The sequence below is a fragment of the Channa argus genome, unplaced genomic scaffold, assembly GCF_033026475.1.
Source record: "Channa argus isolate prfri unplaced genomic scaffold, Channa argus male v1.0 Contig035, whole genome shotgun sequence".
In the NCBI taxonomy this organism is placed as follows: domain Eukaryota; kingdom Metazoa; phylum Chordata; class Actinopteri; order Anabantiformes; family Channidae; genus Channa; species Channa argus.
The window spans coordinates 231,820-250,847 of NW_027125254.1; the positions used below are offsets into that span (position 1 = coordinate 231,820).

Genomic DNA, 19,028 nt, shown 5'->3' on the forward strand with positions numbered 1-19,028 from the left:
TGAAAGGGCCATCGTATGTCAGACAAAAATCACTGAGACATTGACGCAGCTTTGCAGCTGGGAAAATGACTCCTTTGCAGCATGCTGGGCCGGTTAGCTCAGATGGTTAGAGTGTGGTGCTAATAACGCCAAGGTCATGGGTTCAATCCCCATACTGGCCATTGAAAAGCACGATGCAAGCAACTCTTTCCAAGGCAAGATTAATCCTGACTGCACGATTGCTTGCTTTTCACATGCTACATAAACCTGGCCTTTTGAGTTATCAACCAGGTAACATTGCTGACTGAACTGTCTTGCATAAGAAACCTTTCCTGCATTTCCTTTTTAGTTAATGATATCAAAGAATACTCACATAATTTCACATTCCCAGATAGTTCAACGCTGTCTACAGGTTTTGCAATTCAAAAAATTATTCACATGTACGTTTTTACAATCAAGTCTCCCTTCCTCACTCACCCAGCTCCTCTAGCCTCCTGAAACAAACCTCTGTTCAGACCACACAGTCTAATGAGCACGGCTTCAGTCCTTTGAAAGACTCGGTTCCGACCACGTGGCCTAATGGACAAGGCGTCTGACTTCGGATCAGAAGATTGAGAGTTCGAGTCGCTTCGTGGTTGAGCTTCCAGGCCTTTCTGTTTGATGTGCCTGGAACTTCCATGGGTTTTTCATGGTCGTAGGAACAGAGTGACACTTAAGCAAAGGAAGCTATTATCAATCACCCTCACTGAGCTGTTTTGCACAGGAAACATTTTCCTGCATGTACTTATGCACACAATGATATCGAAGAGTATCTGACACAACATCACATTCACAAATGCTTCAACGCTGTCTATGGGCTTTACAATTGTGAAGTTTTCACATGTCCTGTTTTACAATCAAGTCTCCCTTCCTCACTGTCCTAGCTCCCCTAACCTTTCGAAACCCACCCTAGTTCAGACCAAGTGACCTAATGGACAAAGCATCTGACTTCAAATCGGAAGATTGAAGGGTCGAGTCCCTTTGTGGTTGCTCTTCTTGTACTTACTCACTGGATGTGCCTGGAAAATCTTTTTTTCCGTGTGTTTCAAGGTTGCAAAAACAGGGTAACATTCAAGCGAAAAGGTTTTATCAATCACACTTCTTCACTGCTAAAGAGGTATGCACAAATAGCAATTATCTTCCGGAACTCAATGTGCTGCTCTTAAGACCAGGATGTTCAATTGAGAAGGTTAGAGCGTAGAGGCGATGGTGCCAGTGGCTGATCTTCTTTCTTGCCCCTAATCTCTACTTACAAAAAATCTGAATTCCCATCTGTCTGCAGTGCTCATTTGAAAAAAGAAACAAATCTACAAGAGGCCCTATTACAAGTCAGTACATGAGATCAGCAAAGACCCACTTCCTTGAATTAAAATGATTTCATCTCCAACTGTTTGGCCATGGAACTGCATCATCTCTGATGTCCAAAAGACAGGATTATGACGTCACCCATTATGAAAGGGCCATCGTATCTCAGACAAAATCACTGAGACATTGACGCAGCTGTGCAGCTGGGAAAATGACTCTTTTGCAGCATGCTGGGCCGGTTAGCTCAGATGGTTAGAGCGTGGTGCTAATAATGCCAAGGTCATGGGTTCAATCCCCATACTGGCCATTGAAAAGCACAATGCAAGCAACTCTTTCCAAGGCAAGATTAATCCTGACTGCACGGTTGCTTGCTTTTCACATGCTACATAAACCTGGCCTTTTGAGTTATCAACCAGGTAACATTGCTGACTGAACTGTCTTGCATAAGAAACCTTTCCCGCATTTCCTTTTTAGTTAATGATATCAAAGAATACTCACATAATTTCACATTCCCAGATAGTTCAACGCTGTCTACAGGTTTTGCAATTCAAAAAATTATTCACATGTACGTTTTTACAATCAAGTCTCCCTTCCTCACTCACCCAGCTCCTCTAGCCTCCTGAAATAAACCTCTGATCAAGACCACACAGTCTAATGAGCACGGCTTCAGTCCTTTGAAAGACTCGGTTCCGACCACGTGGCCTAATGGACAAGGCGTCTGACTTCGGATCAGAAGATTGAGGGTTCGAGTCGCTTCGTGGTTGAGCTTCCAGTCCTTGCTGTTTGATGTGCCTGGAAATTACAAACTTCCATGGGTTTTTCATGGTTGTAGGAACAGAGTGACACTTAAGCAAAGGAAGCTATTATCAATCACCCTCACTGAGCTGTTTTGCACAAGAAACATTTTCCTGCATGTACTTATGCACACAATGATATCGAAGAGTATCTGACACAACATCACATTCACAAATGCTTCAACGCTGTCTATGGGCTTTACAATTGTGAAGTTTTCACATGTCCTGTTTTACAATCAAGTCTCCCTTCCTCACTGTCCTAGATCCCCTAACTTTTCGAAACCCACCCTAGTTCAGACCAAGTGACCTAATGGACAAAGCATCTGACTTCAAATAGGAAGATTGAAGGGTCGAGTCCCTTTGTGGTTGCTCTTCTTGTACTTACTCACTGGATGTGCCTGGAAAATCTTTTTTTCCGTGTGTTTCAAGGTTGCAAAAACAGAGTAACATTCAAGCGAAAAGGTTTTATCAATCACACTTCTTCACTGCTAAAGAGGTATGCACAAATAGCAATTATCTTCCGGAACTCAATGTGCTGCTCTTAAGACCAGGATGTTCAATTGAGAAGGTTAGAGCGTAGAGGCGATGGTGCCAGTGGCTGATCTTCTTTCTTGCCCCTAATCTCTACTTACAAAAAATCTGAATTCCCATCTGTCTGCAGTGCTCATTTGAAAAAAGAAACAAATCTACAAGAGGCCCTATTACAAGTCAGTACATGAGATCAGCAAAGACCCACTTCCTTGAATTAAAATGATTTCATCTCCAACTGTTTGGCCATGGAACTGCATCATCTCTGATGTCCAAAAGACAGGATTATGACGTCACCCATTATGAAAGGGCCATCGTATGTCAGACAAAATCACTGAGACATTGACGCAGCTGTGCAGCTGGGAAAATGACTCTTTTGCAGCATGCTGGGCCGGTTAGCTCAGATGGTTAGAGAGTGGTGCTAATAACGCCAAGGTCATGGGTTCCATCCCCATACTGGCCATTGAAAAGCACGATGCAAGCAACTCTTTCCAAGGCAAGATTAATCCTGACTGCACGGTTGCTTTTCACATGCTACATAAACCTGGCCTTTTGAGTTATCAACCAGGTAACATTGCTGACTGAACTGTCTTGCATAAGAAACCTTTCCCGCATTTCCTTTTTAGTTAATGATATCAAAGAATACTCACATAATTTCACATTCCCAGATAGTTCAACGCTGTCTACAGGTTTTGCAATTCAAAAAATTATTCACATGTACGTTTTTACAATCAAGTCTCCCTTCCTCACTCACCCAGCTCCTCTAGCCTCCTGAAACAAACCTCTGTTCAGACCACACAGTCTAATGAGCACGGCTTCAGTCCTTTGAAAGACTCGGTTCCGACCACGTGGCCTAATGGACAAGGCGTCTGACTTCGGATCAGAAGATTGAGGGTTCGAGTCCCTTCGTGGTTGAGCTTCCAGTCCTTTCTGTTTGATGTGCCTGGAAATTACAAACTTCCATGGGTTTTTCATGGTCGTAGGAACAGAGTGACACTTAAGCAAAGGAAGCTATTATCAATCACCCTCACTGAGCTGTTTTGCACAAGAAACATTTTCCTGCATGTACATATGCACACAATGATATCGAAGAGTATCTGACACAACATCACATTCACAAATGCTTCAACGCTGTCTATCGGCTTTACAATTGTGAAGTTTTCACATGTCCTGTTTTACAATCAAGTCTCCCTTCCTCACTGTCCTAGCTCCCCTAACCTTTCGAAACCCACCCTAGTTCAGACCAAGTGACCTAATGGACAAAGCATCTGACTTCAAATCGGAAGATTGAAGGGTCGAGTCCCTTTGTGGTTGCTCTTCTTGTACTTACTCACTGGATGTGCCTGGAAAATCTTTTTTTTCGTGTGTTTCAAGGTTGCAAAAACAGGGTAACATTCAAACGAAAAGGTTTTATCAATCACACTTCACTGCTAAAGAGGTATGCACAAATAGCAATTATCTTCCGGAACTCAATGTGCTGCTCTTAAGACCAGGATGTTCAATTGAGAAGGTTAGAGCGTAGAGGCGATGGTGCCAGTGGCTGATCTTCTTTCTTGCCCCTAATCTCTACTTACAAAAAATCTGAATTCCCATCTGTCTGCAGTGCTCATTTGAAAAAAGAAACAAATCTACAAGAGGCCCTATTACAAGTCAGTACATGAGATCAGCAAAGACCCACTTCCTTGAATTAAAATGATTTCATCTCCAACTGTTTGGCCATGGAACTGCATCATCTCTGATGTCCAAAAGACAGGATTATGACGTCACCCATTATGAAAGGGCCATCGTATCTCAGACAAAATCACTGAGACATTGACGCAGCTGTGCAGCTGGGAAAATGACTCTTTTGCAGCATGCTGGGCCGGTTAGCTCAGATGGTTAGAGCGTGGTGCTAATAACGCCAAGGTCATGGGTTCAATCCCCATACTGGCCATTGAAAAGCACGATGCAAGCAACTCTTTCCAAGGCAAGATTAATCCTGACTGCACGGTTGCTTGCTTTTCACATGCTACATAAACCTGGCCTTTTGAGTTATCAACCAGGTAACATTGCTGACTGAACAGTCTTGCATAAGAAACCTTTCCCGCATTTCCTTTTTAGTTAATGATATCAAAGAATACTCACATAATTTCACATTCCCAGATAGTTCAACGCTGTCTACAGGTTTTGCAATTCAAAAAATTATTCACATGTACGTTTTTACAATCAAGTCTCCCTTCCTCACTCACCCAGCTCCTCTAGCCTCCTGAAACAAACCTCTGATCAAGACCACACAGTCTAATGAGCACGGCTTCAGTCCTTTGAAAGACTCGGTTCCGACCACGTGGCCTAATGGACAAGGCGTCTGACTTCGGATCAGAAGATTGAGGGTTCGAGTCGCTTCGTGGTTGAGCTTCCAGTCCTTGCTGTTTGATGTGCCTGGAAATTACAAACTTCCATGGGTTTTTCATGGTTGTAGGAACAGAGTGACACTTAAGCAAAGGAAGCTATTATCAATCACCCTCACTGAGCTGTTTTGCACAAGAAACATTTTCCTGCATGTACTTATGCACACAATGATATCGAAGAGTATCTGACACAACATCACATTCACAAATGCTTCAACGCTGTCTATCGGCTTTACAATTGTGAAGTTTTCACATGTCCTGTTTTACAATCAAGTCTCCCTTCCTCACTGTCCTAGCTCCCCTAACCTTTCGAAACCCACCCTAGTTCAGACCAAGTGACCTAATGGACAAAGCATCTGACTTCAAATAGGAAGATTGAAGGGTCGAGTCCCTTTGTGGTTGCTCTTCTTGTACTTACTCACTGGATGTGCCTGGAAAATCTTTTTTTCCGTGTGTTTCAAGGTTGCAAAAACAGGGTAACATTCAAACGAAAAGGTTTTATCAATCACACTTCTTCACTGCTAAAGAGGTATGCACAAATAGCAATTATCTTCCGGAAGTCAAATTTGCTGCTCTTAAGACCAGGATGTTCAATTGAGAAGGTTAGAGCGTAGAGGCGATGGTGCCAGTGGCTGATCTTCTTTCTTGCCCCTAATCTCTACTTACAAAAAATCTGAATTCCCATCTGTCTGCAGTGCTCATTTGAAAAAAGAAACAAATCTACAAGAGGCCCTATTACAAGTCAGTACATGAGATCAGCAAAGACCCACTTCCTTCAATTAAAATGATTTCATCTACAACTGTTTGGCCATGGAACTGCATCATCTCTGATGTCCAAAAGACAGGATTATGACGTCACCCATTATGAAAGGGCCATCGTATCTCAGACAAAATCACTGAGACATTGACGCAGCTGTGCACCTGGGAAAATGACTCTTTTGCAGCATGCTGGGCCGGTTAGCTCAGATGGTTAGAGCGTGGTGCTAATAACGCCAAGGTCATGGGTTCAATCCCCATACTGGCCATTGAAAAGCACGATGCAAGCAACTCTTTCCAAGGCAAGATTAATCCTGACTGCACGGTTGCTTGCTTTTCACATGCTACATAAACCTGGCCTTTTGAGTTATCAACCAGGTAACATTGCTGACTAAACTGTCTTGCATAAGAAACCTTTCCCGCATTTCCTTTTTAGTTAATGATATCAAAGAATACTCACATAATTTCACATTCCCAGATAGTTCAACGCTGTCTACAGGTTTTGCAATTCAAAAAATTATTCACATGTACGTTTTTACAATCAAGTCTCCCTTCCTCACTCACCCAGCTCCTCTAGCCTCCTGAAACAAACCTCTGTTCAGACCACACAGTCTAATGAGCACGGCTCCAGTCCTTTGAAAGACTCGGTTCCGACCACGTGGCCTAATGGACAAGGCGTCTGACTTCGGATCAGAAGATTGAGGGTTCGAGTCGCTTCGTGGTTGAGCTTCCAGTCCTTGCTGTTTGATGTGCCTGGAAAGTACAAACTTCCATGGGTTTTTCATGGTCGTAGGAACAGAGTGACACTTAAGCAAAGGAAGCTATTATCAATCACCCTCACTGAGCTGTTTTGCACAGGAAACATTTTCCTGCATGTACTTATGCACACAATGATATCGAAGAGTATCTGACACAACATCACATTCACAAATGCTTCAACGCTGTCTATCGGCTTTACAATTGTGAAGTTTTCACATGTCCTGTTTTACAATCAAGTCTCCCTTCCTCACTGTCCTAGCTCCCCTAACCTTTCGAAACCCACCCTAGTTCAGACCAAGTGACCTAATGGACAAAGCATCTGACTTCAAATAGGAAGATTGAAGGGTCGAGTCCCTTTGTGGTTGCTCTTCTTGTACTTACTCACTGGATGTGCCTGGAAAATCTTTTTTTCCGTGTGTTTCAAGGTTGCAAAAACAGGGTAACATTCAAACGAAAAGGTTTTATCAATCACACTTCTTCACTGCTAAAGAGGTATGCACAAATAGCAATTATCTTCCGGAAGTCAAATTTGCTGCTCTTAAGACCAGGATGTTCAATTGAGAAGGTTAGAGCGTAGAGGCGATGGTGCCAGTGGCTGATCTTCTTTCTTGCCCCTAATCTCTACTTACAAAAAATCTGAATTCCCATCTGTCTGCAGTGCTCATTTGAAAAAAGAAACAAATCTACAAGAGGCCCTATTACAAGTCAGTACATGAGATCAGCAAAGACCCACTTCCTTCAATTAAAATGATTTCATCTACAACTGTTTGGCCATGGAACTGCATCATCTCTGATGTCCAAAAGACAGGATTATGACGTCACCCATTATGAAAGGGCCATCGTATCTCAGACAAAATCACTGAGACATTGACGCAGCTGTGCACCTGGGAAAATGACTCTTTTGCAGCATGCTGGGCCGGTTAGCTCAGATGGTTAGAGCGTGGTGCTAATAACGCCAAGGTCATGGGTTCAATCCCCATACTGGCCATTGAAAAGCACGATGCAAGCAACTCTTTCCAAGGCAAGATTAATCCTGACTGCACGGTTGCTTGCTTTTCACATGCTACATAAACCTGGCCTTTTGAGTTATCAACCAGGTAACATTGCTGACTAAACTGTCTTGCATAAGAAACCTTTCCCGCATTTCCTTTTTAGTTAATGATATCAAAGAATACTCACATAATTTCACATTCCCAGATAGTTCAACGCTGTCTACAGGTTTTGCAATTCAAAAAATTATTCACATGTACGTTTTTACAATCAAGTCTCCCTTCCTCACTCACCCAGCTCCTCTAGCCTCCTGAAACAAACCTCTGTTCAGACCACACAGTCTAATGAGCACGGCTCCAGTCCTTTGAAAGACTCGGTTCCGACCACGTGGCCTAATGGACAAGGCGTCTGACTTCGGATCAGAAGATTGAGGGTTCGAGTCGCTTCGTGGTTGAGCTTCCAGTCCTTGCTGTTTGATGTGCCTGGAAAGTACAAACTTCCATGGGTTTTTCATGGTTGTAGGAACAGAGTGACACTTAAGCAAAGGAAGCTATTATCAATCACCCTCACTGAGCTGTTTTGCACAAGAAACATTTTCCTGCATGTACTTATGCACACAATGATATCGAAGAGTATCTGACACAACATCACATTCACAAATGCTTCAACGCTGTCTATGGGCTTTACAATTGTGAAGTTTTCACATGTCCTGTTTTACAATCAAGTCTCCCTTCCTCACTGTCCTAGCTCCCCTAACCTTTCGAAACCCACCCTAGTTCAGACCAAGTGACCTAATGGACAAAGCATCTGACTTCAAATAGGAAGATTGAAGGGTCGAGTCCCTTTGTAGTTGCTCTTCTTGTACTTACTCAATGGATGTGCCTGGAAAATCTTTTTTTCCGTGTGTTTCAAGGTTGCAGAAACAGGGTAACATTCAAGCGAAAAGGTTTTATCAATCACACTTCTTCACTGCTAAAGAGGTATGCACAAATAGCAATTATCTTCCGGAAGTCAATGTGCTGCTCTTAAGACCAGGATGTTCAATTGAGAAGGTTAGAGCGTAGAGGCGATGGTGCCAGTGGCTGATCTTCTTTCTTGCCCCTAATCTCTACTTACAAAAAATCTGAATTCCCATCTGTCTGCAGTGCTCATTTGAAAAAAGAAACAAATCTACAAGAGGCCCTATTACAAGTCAGTACATGAGATCAGCAAAGACCCACTTCCTTGAATTAAAATGATTTCATCTCCAACTGTTTGGCCATGGAACTGCATCATCTCTGATGTCCAAAAGACAGGATTATGACGTCACCCATTATGAAAGGGCCATCGTATCTCAGACAAAATCACTGAGACATTGACGCAGCTGTGCAGCTGGGAAAATGACTCTTTTGCAGCATGCTGGGCCGGTTAGCTCAGATGGTTAGAGCGTGGTGCTAATAACGCCAAGGTCATGGGTTCAATCCCCATACTGGCCATTGAAAAACACGATGCAAGCAACTCTTTCCAAGGCAAGATTAATCCTGACTGCACGGTTGCTTGCTTTTCACATGCTACATAAACCTGGCCTTTTGAGTTATCAACCAGGTAACATTGCTGACTGAACTGTCTTGCATAAGAAACCTTTCCCGCATTTCCTTTTTAGTTAATGATATCAAAGAATACTCACATAATTTCACATTCCCAGATAGTTCAACGCTGTCTACAGGTTTTGCAATTCAAAAAATTATTCACATGTACGTTTTTACAATCAAGTCTCCCTTCCCCACTCACCCAGCTCCTCTAGCCTCCTGAAACAAACCTCTGTTCAGACCACACAGTCTAATGAGCACGGCTTCAGTCCTTTGAAAGACTCGGTTCCGACCACGTGGCCTAATGGACAAGGCCTCTGACTTCGTATCAGAAGATTGAGGGTTCGAGTCGCTTCGTGGTTGAGCTTCCAGTCCTTGCTCTTTGATGTGCCTGGAAAGTACAAACTTCCATGGGTTTTTCATGGTTGTAGGAACAGAGTGACACTTAAGCAAAGGAAGCTATTATCAATAACCCTCACTGAGCTGTTTTGCACAGGTAACATTTTCCTGCATGTACTTATGCACACAATGATATCGAAGAGTATCTGACACAACATCACATTCACAAATGCTTCAACGCTGTCTATGGGCTTTACAATTGTGAAGTTTTCACATGTCCTGTTTTACAATCAAGTCTCCCTTCCTCACTGTCCTAGCTCCCCTAACCTTTCGAAACCCACCCTAGTTCAGACCAAGTGACCTAATGGACAAAGCATCTAACTTCAAATAGGAAGATTGAAGGGTCGAGTCCCTTTGTAGTTGCTCTTCTTGTACTTACTCAATGGATGTGCCTGGAAAATCTTTTTTTCCGTGTGTTTCAAGGTTGCAGAAACAGGGTAACATTCAAGCGAAAAGGTTTTATCAATCACACTTCTTCACTGCTAAAGAGGTATGCACAAATAGCAATTATCTTCCGGAAGTCAATGTGCTGCTCTTAAGACCAGGATGTTCAATTGAGAAGGTTAGAGCGTAGAGGCGATGGTGCCAGTGGCTGATCTTCTTTCTTGCCCCTAATCTCTACTTACAAAAAATCTGAATTCCCATCTGTCTGCAGTGCTCATTTGAAAAAAGAAACAAATCTACAAGAGGCCCTATTACAAGTCAGTACATGAGATCAGCAAAGACCCACTTCCTTGAATTAAAATGATTTCATCTCCAACTGTTTGGCCATGGAACTGCATCATCTCTGATGTGCAAAAGACAGGATTATGACGTCACCCATTATGAAAGGGCCATCGTATCTCAGACAAAATCACTGAGACATTGACGCAGCTGTGCAGCTGGGAAAATGACTCTTTTGCAGCATGCTGGGCCGGTTAGCTCAGATGGTTAGAGCGTGGTGCTAATAACGCCAAGGTCATGGGTTCAATCCCCATACTGGCCATTGAAAAACACGATGCAAGCAACTCTTTCCAAGGCAAGATTAATCCTGACTGCACGGTTGCTTGCTTTTCACATGCTACATAAACCTGGCCTTTTGAGTTATCAACCAGGTAACATTGCTGACTGAACTGTCTTGCATAAGAAACCTTTCCCGCATTTCCTTTTTAGTTAATGATATCAAAGAATACTCACATAATTTCACATTCCCAGATAGTTCAACGCTGTCTACAGGTTTTGCAATTCAAAAAATTATTCACATGTACGTTTTTACAATCAAGTCTCCCTTCCCCACTCACCCAGCTCCTCTAGCCTCCTGAAACAAACCTCTGTTCAGACCACACAGTCTAATGAGCACGGCTTCAGTCCTTTGAAAGACTCGGTTCCGACCACGTGGCCTAATGGACAAGGCCTCTGACTTCGTATCAGAAGATTGAGGGTTCGAGTCGCTTCGTGGTTGAGCTTCCAGTCCTTGCTCTTTGATGTGCCTGGAAAGTACAAACTTCCATGGGTTTTTCATGGTTGTAGGAACAGAGTGACACTTAAGCAAAGGAAGCTATTATCAATAACCCTCACTGAGCTGTTTTGCACAGGAAACATTTTCCTGCATGTACTTATGCACACAATGATATCGAAGAGTATCTGACACAACATCACATTCACAAATGCTTCAACGCTGTCTATGGGCTTTACAATTGTGAAGTTTTCACATGTCCTGTTTTACAATCAAGTCTCCCTTCCTCACTGTCCTAGCTCCCCTAACCTTTCGAAACCCACCCTAGTTCAGACCAAGTGACCTAATGGACAAAGCATCTGACTTCAAATAGGAAGATTGAAGGGTCGAGTCCCTTTGTGGTTGCTCTTCTTGTACTTACTCACTGGATGTGCCTGGAAAATCTTTTTTTCCGTGTGTTTCAAGGTTGCAAAAACAGGGTAACATTCAAACGAAAAGGTTTTATCAATCACACTTCACTGCTAAAGAGGTATGCACAAATAGCAATTATCTTCCGGAACTCAATGTGCTGCTCTTAAGACCAGGATGTTCAATTGAGAAGGTTAGAGCGTAGAGGCGATGGTGCCAGTGGCTGATCTTCTTTCTTGCCCCTAATCTCTACTTACAAAAAATCTGAATTCCCATCTGTCTGCAGTGCTCATTTGAAAAAAGAAACAAATCTACAAGAGGCCCTATTACAAGTCAGTACATGAGATCAGCAAAGACCCACTTCCTTGAATTAAAATGATTTCATCTCCAACTGTTTGGCCATGGAACTGCAGCATCTCTGATGTCCAAAAGACAGGATTATGACGTCACCCATTGTGAAAGGGCCATCTTATGTCAGACAAAAATCACTGAGACATTGACGCAGCTTTGCAGCTGGGAAAATGACTCCTTTGCAGCATGCTGGGCCGGTTAGCTCAGATGGTTAGAGTGTGGTGCTAATAACGCCAAGGTCATGGGTTCAATCCCCATACTGGCCATTGAAAAGCACGATGCAAGCAAATCTTTCCAAGGCAAGATTAATCCTGACTGCACGATTGCTTGCTTTTCACATGCTACATAAACCAGGCCTTTTGAGTTATCAACCAGGTAACATTGCTGACTGAACTGTCTTGCATAAGAAACCTTTCCCGCATTTCCTTTTTAGTTAATGATATCAAAGAATACTCACATAATTTCACATTCCCAGATAGTTCAACGCTGTCTACAGGTTTTGCAATTCAAAAAATTATTCACATGTACGTTTTTACAATCAAGTCTCCCTTCCTCACTCACCCAGCTCCTCTAGCCTCCTGAAACAAACCTCTGTTCAGACCACACAGTCTAATGAGCACGGCTTCAGTCCTTTGAAAGACTAGGTTCCGACCACGTGGCCTAATGGACAAGGCGTCTGACTTCGGATCAGAAGATTGAGGGTTCGAGTCGCTTCGTGGTTGAGCTTCCAGTCCTTTCTGTTTGATGTGCCTGGAACTTCCATGGGTTTTTCATGGTCGTAGGAACAGAGTGACACTTAAGCAAAGGAAGCTATTATCAATCACCCTCACTGAGCTGTTTTGCACAGGAAACATTTTCCTGCATGTACTTATGCACACAATGATATCGAAGAGTATCTGACACAACATCACATTCACAAATGCTTCAACGCTGTCTATGGGCTTTACAATTGTGAAGTTTTCACATGTCCTGTTTTACAATCAAGTCTCCCTTCCTCACTGTCCTAGCTCCCCTAACCTTTCGAAACCCACCCTAGTTCAGACCAAGTGACCTAATGGACAAAGCATCTGACTTCAAATAGGAAGATTGAAGGGTCGAGTCCCTTTGTGGTTGCTCTTCTTGTACTTACTCACTGGATGTGCCTGGAAAATCTTTTTTTCCGTGTGTTTCAAGGTTGCAAAAACAGGGTAACATTCAAGCGAAAAGGTTTTATCAATCACACTTCTTCACTGCTAAAGAGGTATGCACAAATAGCAATTATCTTCCGGAACTCAATGTGCTGCTCTTAAGACCAGGATGTTCAATTGAGAAGGTTAGAGCGTAGAGGCGATGGTGCCAGTGGCTGATCTTCTTTCTTGCCCCTAATCTCTACTTACAAAAAATCTGAATTCCCATCTGTCTGCAGTGCTCATTTGAAAAAAGAAACAAATCTACAAGAGGCCCTATTACAAGTCAGTACATGTGATCAGCAAAGACCCACTTCCTTGAATTAAAATGATTTCATCTCCAACTGTTTGGCCATGGAACTGCATCATCTCTGATGTCCAAAAGACAGGATTATGACGTCACCCATTATGAAAGGGCCATCGTATCTCAGACAAAATCACTGAGACATTGACGCAGCTGTGCAGCTGGGAAAATGACTCTTTTGCAGCATGCTGGGCCGGTTAGCTCAGATGGTTAGAGCGTGGTGCTAATAACGCCAAGGTCATGGGTTCAATCCCCATACTGGCCATTGAAAAGCACGATGCAAGCAACTCTTTCCAAGGCAAGATTAATCCTGACTGCACGGTTGCTTGCTTTCCACATGCTACATAAACCTGGCCTTTTGAGTTATCAACCAGGTAACATTGCTGACTGAACTGTCTTGCATAAGAAACCTTTCCCGCATTTCCTTTTTAGTTAATGATATCAAAGAATACTCACATAATTTCACATTCCCAGATAGTTCAACGCTGTCTACAGGTTTTGCAATTCAAAAAATTATTCACATGTACGTTTTTACAATCAAGTCTCCCTTCCTCACTCACCCAGCTCCTCTAGCCTCCTGAAACAAACCTCTGATCAAGACCACACAGTCTAATGAGCACGGCTTCAGTCCTTTGAAAGACTCGGTTCCGACCACGTGGCCTAATGGACAAGGCGTCTGACTTCGGATCAGAAGATTGTGGGTTCGAGTCGCTTCGTGGTTGAGCTTCCAGTCCTTGCTGTTTGATGTGCCTGGAAATTACAAACTTCCATGGGTTTTTCATGGTTGTAGGAACAGAGTGACACTTAAGCAAAGGAAGCTATTATCAATCACCCTCACTGAGCTGTTTTGCACAAGAAACATTTTCCTGCATGTACTTATGCACACAATGATATCGAAGAGTATCTGACACAACATCACATTCACAAATGCTTCAACGCTGTCTATGGGCTTTACAATTGTGAAGTTTTCACATGTCCTGTTTTACAATCAAGTCTCCCTTCCTCACTGTCCTAGATCCCCTAACTTTTCGAAACCCACCCTAGTTCAGACCAAGTGACCTAATGGACAAAGCATCTGACTTCAAATAGGAAGATTGAAGGGTCGAGTCCCTTTGTGGTTGCTCTTCTTGTACTTACTCACTGGATGTGCCTGGAAAATCTTTTTTTCCGTGTGTTTCAAGGTTGCAAAAACAGGGTAACATTCAAGCGAAAAGGTTTTATCAATCACACTTCTTCACTGCTAAAGAGGTATGCACAAATAGCAATTATCTTCCGGAACTCAATGTGCTGCTCTTAAGACCAGGATGTTCAATTGAGAAGGTTAGAGCGTAGAGGCGATGGTGCCAGTGGCTGATCTTCTTTCTTGCCCCTAATCTCTACTTACAAAAAATCTGAATTCCCATCTGTCTGCAGTGCTCATTTGAAAAAAGAAACAAATCTACAAGAGGCCCTATTACAAGTCAGTACATGAGATCAGCAAAGACCCACTTCCTTGAATTAAAATGATTTCATCTCCAACTGTTTGGCCATGGAACTACATCATCTCTGATGTCCAAAAGACAGGATTATGACGTCACCCATTATGAAAGGGCCATCGTATGTCAGACAAAATCACTGAGACATTGACGCAGCTGTGCAGCTGGGAAAATGACTCTTTTGCAGCATGCTGGGCCGGTTAGCTCAGATGGTTAGAGAGTGGTGCTAATAACGCCAAGGTCATGGGTTCCATCCCCATACTGGCCATTGAAAAGCACGATGCAAGCAACTCTTTCCAAGGCAAGATTAATCCTGACTGCACGGTTGCTTGCTTTTCACATGCTACATAAACCTGGCCTTTTGAGTTATCAACCAGGTAACATTGCTGACTGAACTGTCTTGCATAAGAAACCTTTCCCGCATTTCCTTTTTAGTTAATGATATCAAAGAATACTCACATAATTTCACATTCCCAGATAGTTCAACGCTGTCTACAGGTTTTGCAATTCAAAAAATTATTCACATGTACGTTTTTACAATCAAGTCTCCCTTCCTCACTCACCCAGCTCCTCTAGCCTCCTGAAACAAACCTCTGTTCAGACCACACAGTCTAATGAGCACGGCTCCAGTCCTTTGAAAGACTCGGTTCCTACCACGTGGCCTAATGGACAAGGCGTCTGACTTCGGCTCAGAAGATTGAGGGTTCGAGTCCCTTTGTGGTTGAGCTTCCAGTCCTTTCTGTTTGATGTGCCTGGAAAGTACAAACTTCCATGGGTTTTTCATGGTCGTAGGAACAGAGTGACACTTAAGCAAAGGAAGCTATTATCAATCACCCTCACTGAGCTGTTTTGCACAAGAAACATTTTCCTGCATGTACATATGCACACAATGATATGGAAGAGTATCTGACACAACATCACATTCACAAATGCTTCAACGCTGTCTATCGGTTTTACAATTGTGAAGTTTTCACATGTCCTGTTTTACAATCAAGTCTCCCTTCCTCACTGTCCTAGCTCCCCTAACCTTTCGAAACCCACCCTAGTTCAGACCAAGTGACCTAATGGACAAAGCATCTGACTTCAAATAGGAAGATTGAAGGGTCGAGTCCCTTTGTGGTTGCTCTTCTTGTACGTACTCAATGGATGTGCCTGGAAAATCTTTTTTTCCGTGTGTTTCAAGGTTGCAGAAACAGGGTAACATTCAAGCGAAAAGGTTTTATCAATCACACTTCTTCACTGCTAAAGAGGTATGCACAAATAGCAATTATCTTCCGGAAGTCAAATTTGCTGCTCTTAAGACCAGGATGTTCAATTGAGAAGGTTAGAGCGTAGAGGCGATGGTGCCAGTGGCTGATCTTCTTTCTTGCGCCTAATCTCTACTTACAAAAAATTTGAATTCCCATCTGTCTGCAGTGCTCATTTGAAAAAAGAAACAAATCTACAAGAGGCCCTATTACAAGTCAGTACATGAGATCAGCAAAGACCCACTTCCTTGAATTAAAATGATTTCATCTCCAACTGTTTGGCCATGGAACTACATCATCTCTGATGTCCAAAAGACAGGATTATGACGTCACCCATTATGAAAGGGCCATCGTATGTCAGACAAAATCACTGAGACATTGACGCAGCTGTGCAGCTGGGAAAATGACTCTTTTGCAGCATGCTGGGCCGGTTAGCTCAGATGGTTAGAGAGTGGTGCTAATAACGCCAAGGTCATGGGTTCCATCCCCATACAGGCCATTGAAAAGCACGATGCAAGCAACTCTTTCCAAGGCAAGATTAATCCTGACTGCACGGTTGCTTGCTTTTCACATGCTACATAAACCTGGCCTTTTGAGTTATCAACCAGGTAACATTGCTGACTGAACTGTCATGCATAAGAAACCTTTCCCGCATTTCCTTTTTAGTTAATGATATCAAAGAATACTCACATAATTTCACATTCCCAGATAGTTCAACGCTGTCTACAGGTTTTGCAATTCAAAAAATTATTCACATGTACGTTTTTACAATCAAGTCTCCCTTCCTCACTCACCCAGCTCCTCTAGCCTCCTGAAACAAACCTCTGTTCAGACCACACAGTCTAATGAGCACGGCTTCAGTCCTTTGAAAGACTCGGTTCCGACCACGTGGCCTAATGGACAAGGCGTCTGACTTCGGATCAGAAGATTGAGGGTTCGAGTCCTTTCGTGGTTGACCTTCCAGTCCTTTCTGTTTGATGTGCCTGGGAAGTACAAACTTCCATGGGGTTTTCATGGTCGTAGGAACAGAGTGACACGTAAGCAAAGGAAGCTATTATCAATCACCCTCACTGAGCTGTTTTGCACAAGAAACATTTTCCTGCATGTACATATGCACACAATGATATCGAAGAGTATCTGACACAACATCACATTCACAAATGCTTCAACGCTGTCTATGGGCTTTACAATTGTGAAGTTTTCACATGTCCTGTTTTACAATCAAGTCTCCCTTCCTCACTGTCCTAGCTCCCCTAACCTTTCGAAACCCACCCTAGTTCAGACCAAGTGACCTAATGGACAAAGCATCTGACTTCAAATAGGAAGATTGAAGGGTCGAGTCCCTTTGTGGTTGCTCTTCTTGTACTTACTCACTGGGTGTGCCTGGAAAATCTTTTTTTCCGTGTGTTTCAAGGTTGCAAAAACTGGGTAACATTCAAGCCAAAAGGTTTTATCAATCACACTTCTTCACTGCTAAAGAGGTATGCACAAATAGCAATTATCTTCCGGAACTCAATGTGCTGCTCTTAAGACCAGGATGTTCAATTGAGAAGGTTAGAGCGTAGAGGCGATGGTGCCAGTGGCTGATCTTCTTTCTTGCCCCTAATCTCTACTTACAAAAAATTTGAATTCCCATCTGTCTGCAGTGCTTCTTTTGAAAAAAGAAACAAATCTACAAGAGGCCCTATTACAAGTCAGTACATGAGATCAGCAAAGACCCACTTCCTTGAATTAAAATGATTTCATCTCCAACTGTTTGGCCATGGAACTGCATCATCTCTGATGTCCAAAAGAAAGGAGAATGACGTCACCCATTATGAAAGGGCCATCGTATGTCAGACAAAATCACTGAGACATTGTCGCAGCTGTGCAGCTGGGAAAATGACTCTTTTGCAGCATGCTGGGCCGGTAAGCTCAGATGGTTAGAGCGTGGTGCTAATAACGCCAAGGTCATGGGTTCAATCCCCATACTGGCCATTGAAAAGCACGATGCAAGCAACTCTTTCCAAGGCAAGATTAATCCTGACTGCACGGTTGCTTGCTTTTCACATGCTACATAAACCTGGCCTTTTGAGTTATCAACCAGGTAACATTGCTGACTGAACTGTCTTGCATAAGAAACCTTTCCCGCATTTCCTTTTTAGTTAATGATATCAAAGAATACTCACATAATTTCACATTCCCAGATAGTTCAACGCTGTCTACAGGTTTTGCAATTCAAAAAATTATTCACATGTACGTTTTTACAATCAAGTCTCCCTTCCTCACTCACCCAGCTCCTCTAGCCTCCTGAAACAAACCTCTGTTCAGACCACACAGTCTAATGAGCACGGCTTCAGTCCTTTGAAAGACTCGGTTCCGACCACGTGGCCTAATGGACAAGGCTTCTGACTTTGGATCAGAAGATTGAGGGTTCGAGTCCCTTCGTGGTTGACCTTCCAGTCCTTTCTGTTTGATGTGCCTGGAAAGTACAAACTTCCATGGGGTTTTCATGGTCGTAGGAACAGAGTGACACGTAAGCAAAGGAAGCTATTATCAATCACCCTCACTGAGCTGTTTTGCACAAGAAACATTTTCCTGCATGTACATATGCACACAATGATATCAAAGAGTATCTGACACAACATCACATTCACAAATGCTTCAACGCTGTCTATGGGCTTTACAATTGTGAAGTTTTCACATGTCCTGTTTTACAATCAAGTCCCCCTTCCTCACTGTCCTAGCTCCCCTAACCTTTCGAAACCCACCCTAGTTCAGACCAAGTGACCTAATGGACAAAGCATCTGACTTCAAATAGGAAGATTGAAGGGTCGAGTCCCTTTGTGGTTGCTCTTCTTGTACTTACTCACTGGGTGTGCCTGGAAAATCTTTTTTTCCGTGTGTTTCAAGGTTGCAAAAACTGGGTAACATTCAAGCCAAAAGGTTTTATCAATCACACTTCTTCACTGCTAAAGAGGTATGCACAAATAGCAATTATCTTCCCGAAGTCAATGTGCTGCTCTTAAGACCAGGATGTTCAATTGAGAAGGTTAGAGCGTAGAGGTGATGGTGCCAGTGGCTGATCTTCTTTCTTGCCCCTAATCTCTACTTACAAAAAATCTGAATTCCCATCTGTCTGCAGTGCTCATTTGAAAA

General features: G+C 42.9%; 13 non-coding genes across 13 annotated transcripts; all 13 read left to right on the top strand.

Moving 5' to 3' along the window:
- Positions 1 to 87: 87 nt before the first annotated feature.
- Positions 88 to 161, top strand: trnai-aau (transfer RNA isoleucine (anticodon AAU)). The gene has a single exon. It is a non-coding gene; the product is annotated as a tRNA-Ile (tRNA).
- A 1,395-nt stretch (positions 162 to 1,556) lies between these two features.
- On the top strand, positions 1,557 to 1,630 carry trnai-aau (transfer RNA isoleucine (anticodon AAU)). Its single transcript has one exon. It is a non-coding gene; the product is annotated as a tRNA-Ile (tRNA).
- A 1,857-nt stretch (positions 1,631 to 3,487) lies between these two features.
- On the top strand, positions 3,488 to 3,560 carry trnar-ucg (transfer RNA arginine (anticodon UCG)). The gene has a single exon. It is a non-coding gene; the product is annotated as a tRNA-Arg (tRNA).
- A 944-nt stretch (positions 3,561 to 4,504) lies between these two features.
- On the top strand, positions 4,505 to 4,578 carry trnai-aau (transfer RNA isoleucine (anticodon AAU)). Its single transcript has one exon. It is a non-coding gene; the product is annotated as a tRNA-Ile (tRNA).
- Positions 4,579 to 5,983: 1,405 nt separating this feature from the next.
- Positions 5,984 to 6,057, top strand: trnai-aau (transfer RNA isoleucine (anticodon AAU)). The gene has a single exon. It is a non-coding gene; the product is annotated as a tRNA-Ile (tRNA).
- Positions 6,058 to 7,461: 1,404 nt separating this feature from the next.
- trnai-aau (transfer RNA isoleucine (anticodon AAU)) lies at positions 7,462 to 7,535 on the top strand. Its single transcript has one exon. It is a non-coding gene; the product is annotated as a tRNA-Ile (tRNA).
- Positions 7,536 to 8,938: 1,403 nt separating this feature from the next.
- On the top strand, positions 8,939 to 9,012 carry trnai-aau (transfer RNA isoleucine (anticodon AAU)). The gene has a single exon. It is a non-coding gene; the product is annotated as a tRNA-Ile (tRNA).
- Positions 9,013 to 10,415: 1,403 nt separating this feature from the next.
- On the top strand, positions 10,416 to 10,489 carry trnai-aau (transfer RNA isoleucine (anticodon AAU)). Its single transcript has one exon. It is a non-coding gene; the product is annotated as a tRNA-Ile (tRNA).
- A 1,401-nt stretch (positions 10,490 to 11,890) lies between these two features.
- trnai-aau (transfer RNA isoleucine (anticodon AAU)) lies at positions 11,891 to 11,964 on the top strand. The gene has a single exon. It is a non-coding gene; the product is annotated as a tRNA-Ile (tRNA).
- Positions 11,965 to 13,359: 1,395 nt separating this feature from the next.
- trnai-aau (transfer RNA isoleucine (anticodon AAU)) lies at positions 13,360 to 13,433 on the top strand. The gene has a single exon. It is a non-coding gene; the product is annotated as a tRNA-Ile (tRNA).
- A 3,339-nt stretch (positions 13,434 to 16,772) lies between these two features.
- trnar-ucg (transfer RNA arginine (anticodon UCG)) lies at positions 16,773 to 16,845 on the top strand. The gene has a single exon. It is a non-coding gene; the product is annotated as a tRNA-Arg (tRNA).
- Positions 16,846 to 17,793: 948 nt separating this feature from the next.
- Positions 17,794 to 17,867, top strand: trnai-aau (transfer RNA isoleucine (anticodon AAU)). The gene has a single exon. It is a non-coding gene; the product is annotated as a tRNA-Ile (tRNA).
- Positions 17,868 to 18,250: 383 nt separating this feature from the next.
- On the top strand, positions 18,251 to 18,323 carry trnaq-uug (transfer RNA glutamine (anticodon UUG)). The gene has a single exon. It is a non-coding gene; the product is annotated as a tRNA-Gln (tRNA).
- Positions 18,324 to 19,028: the final 705 nt, after the last annotated feature.